We start from the raw sequence: 11,670 nt of genomic DNA, 5'->3' as shown, positions 1-11,670 counted from the left end.
TGGTAGTCCTCAGGCCTTCAGTTTTGTTGAAGGCCATTTATGTATGGCTGTTTCCCCACAGTCAGCTTGCCAACTACTTTGGGGCTTTGCTTTGATTATGCTTGCATTTTCTGACCACCAGAGATCGCCTCATTCTCCCTGTGTGTTTCCACGCATTTCCCCCTTGTTTTCTGGATTCGTGTTTAGCCAGCATCCAGAAAATGTGGGGGAAATGCATGGGGAGAGCGAGGTGACCTCTCAGGTTGGAAAACGAAAGTATAATCAAAGCAAAGCCCCAGAGTAGTCAGTGAGGTGCCCACGAGGAAACAGCCATGCATCAATGGCCTTAAGACAGTTGCTCAAAAATTATGAATTGGAAATAGGGTTGCCAATTTCCAGTTAATAGCTGGAGATCTCCAGGCAATAGAGATCAGGTCCCCTGGAGAAAATGGCTGCTATGGCAATTGGACTCTATGGCATTGAAGTCCCTCCCCTCACCAAACCCCGCCCTCCTCAGGCTCCGCCCCAAAAACCTCCTGCCGCTGGCAAAGAGGGACCTGGCAACCCTAATTGGAAACCATTTCATTGCCCTAAATAGATTGCGTTCTGTTTGGCATGTTTACTTGATTTGTATATTTAGTAAACAAAATGGCCTCAATGGTATGTTTCCTGGTCCCCATTTGATTCTTTCCTAAAACGCATCGCCCCCAAAGCAAGAGAGCCAATCTGAGATTTCCTCCACTTCATTAGAGGAGGAGGTGTTTTCATGAATGAAGTAACGTCTGGGTAATGAAAAATATCCTGAGCTAATTCCCCTCCCCCAGCATAAAGTTATCAGTTAAACAGCACAGAGCAAAATTCTGTGAAATAATAGGTTAAAAAAGTTTAGAGCAGATCTTTTTGCAGTCCTTTCCTGGATCTTTTAGAGGCTCTGTCAGCTACTCTGCAGTATCCAGTGAGCTGTCAGTAGCTCATGAACTACCTGTTGGAAGTCCATGCTCCAAGAGTATCTCTTCTTTTATTAATAATGTGGCAATAGCTTTCTAGCCCTAGGAGATGGTGAGTGCCATATATGTAGCTTCCATAACTCCATTATGGAAGCTGATAATAAAATGTTAAAGGCCACTTTCTGCCAATAAAATTTGCCACTTTTAAGCATTAGAAACAAACAAAAAAGGACACAGGAGCAGCCGTCGTAGTATGATTCCATGCCAGGCACAGAGCCTTAGCTTACCACTGGCTCAGTGCTGGTACAACGTCTGTAAATTTCTTACCCATTTCATCGAGAGGGTTGCTTTTATCAATTGAATAAATTTTCAAAGTCTTTCATAGCAAACGTTTGGGTCATATCTTCCACCAGGATCACCGCCTCCCTTCCTGGAAGCTGCACTGTTGACTTCAGAAGGGAGTAAGCGTGCTGAAAAATTTTCCTGCGGCTGCACGAAAAACAAAGTATTCTTCCCTCCAAGAGTAAAAAAAACCATGGTGTAGAAAATACATAATTGCCAAGACAAATTGCACTATGTAAATCAGCCAAGCAGCTTTCTGGTCTCCTAGAGAGTGATGGGGTTGGGGGGAATCTTCATGGGCTTGGTGTTGACTTGGCCATGGTTAAGGGACTGGAAGTGCCTCTTCTGGCTTGTGTCTGCTCCCTTCCGTTTTAATAACCTTTTAAAAAAATTAAACCTCACCCAGTAAGTGTAATGTTTCCAGCATACTTCAAGGTATCTTCTGTCTGATGTTTATATTAATATTGTGAGCCTGTAAACAGGCTTGTATGTTTGTGCATCTGTGTGCATGTAGTATACTTTATGCACTTTTACAAATAATCAGTGGTTATTATAAAGGATAGGCATGCTACCTCCAAGTTTACTATTTGAGATCTGTTTAAACACCTTGGTACGATATCTCTCTTTCAGCTCTTTATATTTTTAAAATTGGCGTCGGTATTCTCCCCCACCCATCCTGGTTTTTGATCTCCCCTGCTTAAGCCTGAGGGTTGAAAATTGTTGATCAGAGCAAACCAGAAGGTGTTTTAAGCCTGGCCACATACACTTTAGGCTGAGGCTCAGTTGCTGCCCTGTGCCCAAACTGACATAACTCCTCTCAATTGGTCCATGGTGATGGTATTGCTCTCCATTAAATTTGTTCTCCAGTGAGTAGAGTACAAACAAAGGAGTTCCCTTCTCCAGACTGAGTTGTACATGACTACTTCCCAAACGATTCCCTTTCAGTAGATCTCCAAGGTAAAACTCAGCCACAGCTAATGATCCTTTGATTGCTGCAGTTTTAAAGAGAGCGTATGAGGGTACCAGTAACAGAATGGAAGGTAAAATGTTATTTGTTCCAGGTCTTTCCCTCTTTTCTCCTGGAAACTCTTTATAGACATTTAAAGGAAATTCCAAAATGGACTTAGTTATAGGAAACATTACATGAGGGATAAAACTATTTCTTTGTGTCTGGATTTTCCTCCTGGCCAACATAGTTATCACTGAAGGGCAATCTGCAGATGAAGGAAAGCACTCGTTAGATTAAATATCTTGCAAGTTTTTAATCCTGTTGAGAGTTTTTTTCCTTGTTACACAGCCAGTGTCTAGTATAAAGTCTGTAAAGTAGTAAGCTAGATCCTCTTAAGTAACACTAAGCCATAATGCAGAAATAGATCAGTATTTGTTTGTTTGGCATACTCGGGAGCTGTACAGTTGGGGAAAACACAAAGTGTAAATGCCCCTTCATGAGTGTTCTGTCAGCTTTGGGTTCTGCTGAGCGACTTCCCAGCTTTTTGTCTTTGTGTGTTCTCCAGAAAGTGTGTGCATGTAAATAAGAGCATGTGTCCCATTATAGCCAGATCGTGCGCAAAAAGCTGAGGGGGAAAAATTACGGAGCAAACTCCCACATTTTGATGCATGCTGTGTTCAGCCAGGAAGGATGTGGATGATCAGAGACTCTGCTTGGCACTTCTTTTAGTTGTAAAAAGGTGCTTCATAAATCCCCCCCTTCCCCCCATATCTGGAAGGCAGTTTCTTCTGCAAGCTATAAGGGCTTTCAGTGAAGGGAAAGCAGAAATAGTGGGCGAGGGGGAAATGAGATGCCCTCGCAAGTTATAGTTGGTTCCTGCTTGTGTATCTGTAATAAGGTGAATGTAATCACTCAAAGCTTTTCTCCAACTTAACTGGCTCTTCCATTGGAGAAAGGTTTTGCCTCACTGCCTCCTCAGTATGTGTTCTTCTAAAGTGCATCTGATACATTCCCCACTTGTCTGATCTATATTGTAAGTTCCATGGGGCAGGCAGCATATTTTTAGGCTCTGTTTTGTGTTTGGCGAAGTACTGTGTACTTTAACTATGAGGGTTACCGCACTTTGTATTCCCAGCGATGTAGTAAGAGTTTGAAAACGTTATAAAAAACATCACTTTAAAAGGGTTTTTGGATACCACGGCTTATAAATGGTTGGAAGACGTCTTCACTGCTAAAGGGGCCAAACAAAGTGCGAACAGTATTTTTTATAACGTTTTCAAACTCTTAATACATCGCTGGGAATACAAGTGCGGTAACCCCCGTGTTATATTAATAAAATCCCACTTAGTAAATATAATCCCACTTAGTAACTTGCATCTCCAAAGTACGAAGGGAGAATATGAAAACTGATAAGGCTCTGAAGATTTTTGTTGAAGTACCCATTTATATCGACACAGTCAACCATAGGAGAGGCTTGTTGCTAGAATTTCTGAACATTCCATTTTGAGTCAAAAAATTTTCCACTCCTGAGTTTTCTGAATCAACCTCACAGATTGGGTCTCTTTTTAAATGGCAGTCCCACAAGGAAAATGAAGCCACCTCCTTTGCTCTATAGACAACAGCCTTATTCAACTGCACATTTTGGGCTTATTTAGTGAAGCATCGTGTGGTCTGTATACAGCAGGGGTGGGGAACCTCCGGCCCGCAGGCCGGATCCAGCCCGCGAGAACATTTTGTCAAGCCCCCGGCTCACCTGCTGAGGCTGGGAGCTCCACAGCCCACCTGCCGAGGCCAGGAGCTCCACGGAACTAGCTATCGCTAGCCAGGCCCTCCTCTCGGCATTTCAGGCTTCACTGGGAAGGGGGAGAACATGCTCAAAAAACTGAAGGCTGATTGGATGATTGTGGGGGCGTTTCCCCCAAGTCTCCCGGCTTCCTGTTCCTTGCTTCCTGTTCCTCGGGAGGGAGAACACGTGCGTCTGGCCGGCTCTCTCAGGACCCCTCCCCTTCGCCTGCAACCTACCAGCTTTTTCCAGGTGAATGGGTGGTATGCCACCCACCTTCCGCCGGCTTGGTGGGCCCCTACGCAGCCCTCACCTCGCTCTCCCCCAAGGCCAACAGCTCTCCAACCATGCCATCTTTGAACCTTCCTCCCCCTCCTAGCTTGTTTGTGACCCGAGCGGCCAGGCCCTCCCCCAGCCGCAACTCCATACCACGGCCTGAAGCTGCTGGGGCGGCCAAAACTCCTGCCTCCTTCTCCCCCCCCACCCCCTGTGTGCTTGCCGCGCCGCAGCTTAAAGTTCCCCAGGTGGCCAAAGCACCCGTCTCCATTCTCTCCCCCCCCCCCGTGTGCTTGCTGCGTCACCGCCGGAGGGTCCCCACCCAACCCTCCCCATGCTACATTGCCCCTGGCTTGCATGCTAGTCAAGCCACCGCCGGAGGGTCCTCACCCAGCCCTCCCCGTGCTCCGTTCTTCCCAGCTCCCGCGCTTGCCGAGCCGCCGCCAGGGGATCCCCGCCCAACCCTCCCCATGCTCCTTTCTTCCCACCACCCGCCCTTGCCGCGCTGCCTCCAGAGGGTTCCCGCCCAACCCTCCCCGTGCTCCGTTCTTCCCGCCCCCTTGCCGCGCCGCCGCCAGAGGGTCCCCGCCCAGCCCTCCCCGTGCTCCGTTCTTCCCGGCTGGCATGCTTGCGTTTGTGTGTGTGTGTGTGTGTGTGAGAGAGAGAGAGCTCCCTGTGTGGGGGAGGGGTGAGTGTGTGTGCGTGATCCTGGGCTGCTGGGTGGCCCGGAGAGAGAGAGAGAGTGAGTGAGATCCCCATGAGGGGTGTGTGTGTCTTGGGGGGAGCCTCCCTTTCTTTCTTTCCTTCCTTCTTTCTTTTTCTTTCCTTCCTTCCTTCTTTCCCTCTTTCTTTCTTTTTTCCTTCCTTCCCTCCTCTGCATAACCTCTGCTAGGGTTGCCAACCTCCAGATGGTGGCTGGAGACCTGGCAACCCTAGCTTCTACCCCCCTCCACCGGGAGAGCTACGCCTGGTATGGCCCCCAAATGATGCTATAAATACGCAAATGGCCCTTGGCAAGAAAAAGGTTCCCCACCCCTGGTATACAGGATGTGGCAGGGGCCCTGTTCCATAATCTGTAAAAGGATGACATGGGAGTTAACATAGCCAGTTATAGCTGTGGGTTCATGCTTAGGTTTCCCATCTTAACATCGCTACTTGTAGCATTTCTGTAGATTGTAAAATAAGCAACCTCGAATCATATCCTTGAAGTCTGTACTTTGAAGTAGTTACACACTGTATTTTGAAAGTCATGCCAACTGCAGAATAAACCAAGTGAAGGACATAGTGTAAGTATGCCACACAACAATTACTTCTGTATTGGTTTTCTTCTTTTACACTTCATAGATTTACATCTTTAAAATGTGAAGTAAGCATGTCATGCAAAATTAGAGACCTGGAATTGGGCTCCGATTGAACTTGGTGACAAACCTGAGTTTGTTCCTGTGTAATGTGAAGAATGGCCCCAGGATTTTGACAAACCTGGGTTTCTTGCTGTGTAATGTGAAGTATGGTCCAGAGATTTATTTTTTTACTTTTTCATGTATACCCCACCCTTCTCCCTGATGAGATTTGGAACAGTGGCATAGGGTGATTTCCGCCAGATTTCTAATTCTTGCTGTAGACCTTCCCTTTACTACCATCCTGTTTGTGTATGTCCACTGATCCCCAGTGTGATGGGGGTGTGGGGAAGCTCTGTTCTGCAAACTTTCTACCACTCATGGTTTTTAGGACACATGCTATTGGATGTAATGTCAGATTTGCTGCACTGAGAGCCATTCTATTTGAGACAGAATTTTATTTTTATGTAATAATTTCACTACTGTAGAAAAACTTATTATTTATGGGCTAGGGACGATTTTTGTCAGACCTGGCAGATCTCCGATTTCCCCTTCCTGCTGTTCCTGGGCGTCCCCTTTCAATCAGGAGCAGAAAGGGGTCACATTGGGCTATAGAGGAAGGCAAGAGGTGAGAAATCAGGATCCTGATGGAAATCCTTCCACCAGCAGATATTTTCAGTAGTATCTAAGCAACTGTACTGTAAGAAGAAGAAGCAGTGTTGATTTTTATATGTCAACTTTCTCTACCACTTAAGGAAGAATCAAACCGGTTTACAATCATCTTCCCTTCCTCACAACAGATACCCTATGAGGTAGGTGGGAATGAGAGAATTCTAAGAGAGCTGTGACTAGCCCAATGTCACCCAGCCAGATTCATGTGTAGGAATGGGGAAACTAACCCGGCTCATCAGATTAGCCTCTGCCGCTCATTTGGAGGAGTGGGGAATCAAACCCGGTTCTCCAGATTAGAGTCCACTGCTCCAAACCACCGCTGTTAACCACTACACCACACTGTCTGTCTGTAACTATTATACATAACAGCACTTCCTGATATTTTGTGGTTGGTTGTGCCTCCTGTGGCAGCCATTTTTTACTTGCATCCACCACCCTGTGTTAGAATTCCAAAGGTGCTTGCAGGCTCAAAAAGGTTGGGGACCCCGACCTATAATGTTCTTTGAAATGAGGCTGCTCGATATCTTAGCGGGAGTCAAGGTGTTTGTTTTCCCTATATAAATGATTATGGATGTAGCTGATCTTGAAAACTGTGGTCCTTTGCAAAATAAAATGGTAAATGTTATGAATAAATGTTTACAATTAGTATTACCCTTTATTACACAATCTTTGGAGGACTTTTTCTCTCCCCTGCATCATGTAATGGAAAGATAGCTAGGTATTCAGCAAGTATGCAAGGCCCATTTGTTTTTCAGTGGCAGGTATGTTGTAGGGATCAGAGTTCTTAAAATGGATAGCACCTTAAGGAACCCAACAGCCATTCTGAAACCTGAAAGAAAACTAGTGAAGTTTATTAGTGACTGTGGTAGGTGAGTGAGTGGGTGACGTTGTCATGGAAATGCTTTTAAACTATAAACTGTTGAGTCCTGATATTCTTACTTACTGGTATGCTGGTAAAATGCAAGGTGGTATTTTAAAAAGCACATACACAAACTCTTGTCTGCCAGCCCAGCAGGAAAGAGGCCTTCTGTTCCAATTGCTGATGCAATTTGAGTGGTTTGTTACAAGCTCTGCGAAGGTGGGAGGCATTTGGAGAAGAATGTAGACAGAATAGTTGAAAATGGTAGGCTTAATAATAGGAGAGAGAAAGAGAAAATGAATGCTTGGTTTTCTGATTGTTGGGAGGCAGAGTCAAAATACGTTTAGAGGCTAGGAATGAAACAATTGAACTTCTTTTCCACTTTCTATATTGTGCAAGTAAAGGAAATCAGTGAGAAATGCTGAAATACAGAGGTGTGCGGTTTATAGAGGGAGACAGGGTGTGAATATGCATTTAAGCAAAGTGCACCGATCTTTTTAATTTGTATGTGTGTGTTTTTTAGTTGCTTTTCAGGATTTATAAGTTGGAACGCTCAAACCATCGTATAAAAGTCAAGACCTTAAATCCAATAAATAATCAGTGAGAACAGCAATTTTAAGGACAGCAAAGGGAATCCAAAGAGTAACACAACTTCTGTCAGCTGACACAGTATTAAAAGCAAAAAATCAACACTAGCCAGCCTCAGCTTTAGTGAATAAATGTCTGAAGCTGCCAATATAATCTGTACAGGGAGGAGTCCTTGTTAAAGAATTCCAATGGGAAGGTGCCAATATTCAGAGAGCTCTACTGTGTGCTCTGGCAGGTTTGAGCATTTTCAACAGTGGGACACCAGGCAGGGTTTTACTCGCTAGTATCAAGGGTAAGGAGTTACATATGGGAGCAGGATTTCATCAGTAGTTTATACACTTTTCCCATCTTCTGAGCTCTCTCCCCATTCCATGTCTCCCTCCTTCTTTGTCCTGTCAGATAAGATATTGATGGTAAAAGGAAAATAGCTGGAAGTCTGAAAGTTCCAGGGGGGAAACCCAAAAAATATTGGGGAAAAGTTTCCCTAATCTTCCCCCCCCCCCAGGATTTTTTTTAAACTTTTTTCAACAAAAACCTGGGGATTTGGGGGAGCACTGGAAAAAAAGTGTGCTGAAGTATAGGAGTGCAATAGTTTGCACCATTCTCTTTAGCATTAGGTGTATTTGCAATTTTGCTTGTAGAAAACTAAGGCATTTATACTTTTAGATTCCATAAATATGTCAGATAATACAGTGTTATGTGCTAAGTTATAAAAGGTGCATTTTATGTTCACACAGTTGAATAAACTTAGGTTTAATATGAAAGAAAATATTGCATGCATTTCAAAATGTTCCCCAAGTGTCCTTTTTTTTCTGGGGGAAAAGCAGGGAAAAATCAATTTCTTCCCTATGGCTTCAAAATTTCTGGAAATTTTACATCTTTAACTGTCAAGAGCATTTTTCTTTGAACACAATAATAAATGTGATATTTATTAATGTGAAGATGTCCAATGACTTACGCAGGATTTGTAATTCAGTTAAGGCTACCAACTTTTAAACTGGTCCCTCCAGCTGTGCCTTTAATTTCAGTCTGATGTACAGCAATTATAAACTGATGGTTTATCATACCATGGTAAGCTTTCAGCTGTCCTTTTGACTTCTTTAAAGGGACAGCACTTCCCCTCCCCCCGGCCAGATGGCAACCCTAGTAATGCTATTTTGGGAGGCCAGAATAGATTCAAACTCTACAATTGTAGAGTATCACTGCACATGCTGCTACTATATTCTCCTTTTGACTTCTATTAAAGGGACAGCACTCCCCCCCCCCCCCTTGGCCAGATGGCAACCCTAGTAATGCTATTTTGGGAGGCCAGAATAGATTCAAACTCTACAATTGTAGAGTATCACTGCACATGCTGCTACTATGTTCTCCTGTTCTGCTTATGATAAGCTACATTGTAGAAAGGGGATGTGTAATGGGTATCCCATGGCTCAGTCTGGTCTGTAGGGGCTTCCCAGGTGACCCCCAGCAAAGCCTCCTGTAGCGGTTAGTGCTGTGTAGGCAAATAGGTTTCTAGGTCTTGTATCTCACTAAGAAATACGTTACCTTACTTAACCAGATGCCCCGTAAGCAGTGATACAAGCTTTGAACTTTTCTAAGAAAAATTCCTTTTTATTGTAAATGCTTCAGAACATAAACAGAATGTGGGATCAGGACACAAAGTACTTCAGTTACAAACATAATATCAAGTTAGTTACAAATCAGTTATAGTTACATTGTAAGTTTTTAGCAAATAAGCAGATCTTCTTGAGGTATAGAGCAATGTAAAGTACAATTCATTGTAAGCGACATAACTTCAAATATTTCATATCTCATAAGCACACAGTTCAAACAGCTCTATTTGCAAAATAGGCTTAGCATATTACATATTGTACAATACACAGATCACAAATGCATCTATACATACATCACTTACCGCTGGGAAAGTCACTTACCAAGACCTCCAACGAGCCTCTATTCCAGACCCCTTATATACGTTCACTGCAGGAACCTTATCAGTGAATCACGTCATCTGTAACCTTCAACGCTATCTAGGCTAGATAAGGGATCTAATCTTTAATGCCAGGTGTCAAATAATCTCTACAGCTGGCATCTTCTTAAGATATCTGTGTAGCAAGAGATCCTGTAATTATCATTCCTAGCAAACATTATAATTTAAAGTAGCTATTCTATATGGTTCCTGTCTGTATGAGCCAGTAATACTCTCTGCCCACAACACTCCAATCCCAAGGACCCAGCTCCTGTGCACTTAAGACAGGCTAGTTCAGCGGTTGGGAGCAGAGGTAGCTGTATTGTTAATTTATATAGATTAGTGCCTTATAGTTTTTAGTCTGTTTATCATTGCTGTAAACCTGTTCTGTATAGGTTTGACTGAGAAATTAATTGCCAAAGGCTTATTGCTGATCTTCATGGCTAGAAGATTTGGATCTGGGTTTTCTGCATCCCAATATGTTGAAGAGTAATTTGCCCTCTTCAGGAAATAAGTTTCTGTTAGGTGAAAGGAACAGAGCTCTGTCCCAGTGGGGGACAATTATATTTTTTCCTAGATTGCAGTAATCTTATTGAGTTTGTTTTTAATTTAGACTTGCATAATGTAAGGTCTGTAGGCTGATGGTGGCCCCACGTGGTTATTTGTAGGCTCCTGGGAAATTGCAGATACCTATTGTTTTGCAAAGATTTTTGAAAGGTTAGTGAGATAAGGTTTGCATTTCAGAAACAATGCTGGTTCTTCAGCGAAGGTTGTTCTTCTATATGTTTCTTTTAAAAAAAATAGTAATACTGGCTACCTTCCAGTTGCCATCAAGTCACAACTGACTTAAGGCTAACCCTCATGGGGTTTTCAAGGCAAGAGATTAACAGAGGGAGTCTGTCACTGCCTTCCTCTGCATAGCAACCCTGGTCTTCTTGACTGTCTCCCATCCAAGTGCTGACCATGGCTGACTATGCTTAGCTTCCAAACTGATGAGCTCAGGCTAGTCTGGGCTATTCAGGCTGCTACCCAGTGTCACCTTATCCCTCCTTATAATTGAGAACTTGCAGGAAGGTTAATGCCCTCTTTCTTTTAACATCCTTAGCTGTGGATTCTGCAGCAAACGAAGGTCACGTTTTCTCTCATTTGCCGTTGCTGGAACAGAAGCTGAAAAGTTGGGCTTTGTGCTCATTGTCACACATGTAGCAAAACTGTGCCAGTTATCAAGTGCATTTCTTGAGTTTGGCAATTGAAAGGGAATACCCTAGTTTGATAAGAAACAAATTTAGGTTGCTCATCTGACTTTGTGTATGAAATTTTAAAGCACTCTTTGCTAAGGCCTAACAAATGACGTGTTACCCTCTTTTAGCAAATTTGTGTATGAATGGCAGAGGCACCCTAGCCATACTGAGGTTAAAGCTATGCATCTAAAAATGGATTCTGACTTGTGAACTCTTATGCCCCAATACATTTATTAGTCTTTCAGTTGCCACAAGACTTCCTTTTGGTTGCAACAGACAAACAGGACTATGGATTGGATTCTATTAACAAATTCTGCATGCTCTAGGTAGGAGAGTCAGCATGATGTAGTGGTTAGGAGTGGTGGATTGCAATCTGGAGAACCGGGTTTGATTCCCCACTCCTCCACATGAGTGGCGGACGCTAATCTGGTGAACAGGGTTGGTTTCCCCACTCCTACACATGAAGCCAGCTGGGTGACCTTGGGCTAGTCACAGCTCTCTCAGCCCCACCTACCTCACAAGGTGTCTGTTGTAGGGAGAGGAAGCAAAGGACTGTAAACCGGTTTGATTCTTCCTTAAGTGGTAGAGAAAGTCAGCATATAAAACCCAACTCTTCTTCTCTGCTGTGAAGCAGCGGTATATTTTTGTGGTAAACATTTAATGGCTTTTTGAAATTGCCTAATCTAGCTGGCATCATTTGAATTCATTATGTTATGAATCTGTTTTAT

Source organism: Euleptes europaea, chromosome 12 (assembly GCF_029931775.1).
Source record: "Euleptes europaea isolate rEulEur1 chromosome 12, rEulEur1.hap1, whole genome shotgun sequence".
In the NCBI taxonomy this organism is placed as follows: Eukaryota; Metazoa; Chordata; class Lepidosauria; order Squamata; family Sphaerodactylidae; genus Euleptes; species Euleptes europaea.
Note: the sequence above shows the minus strand (reverse complement) of the source record.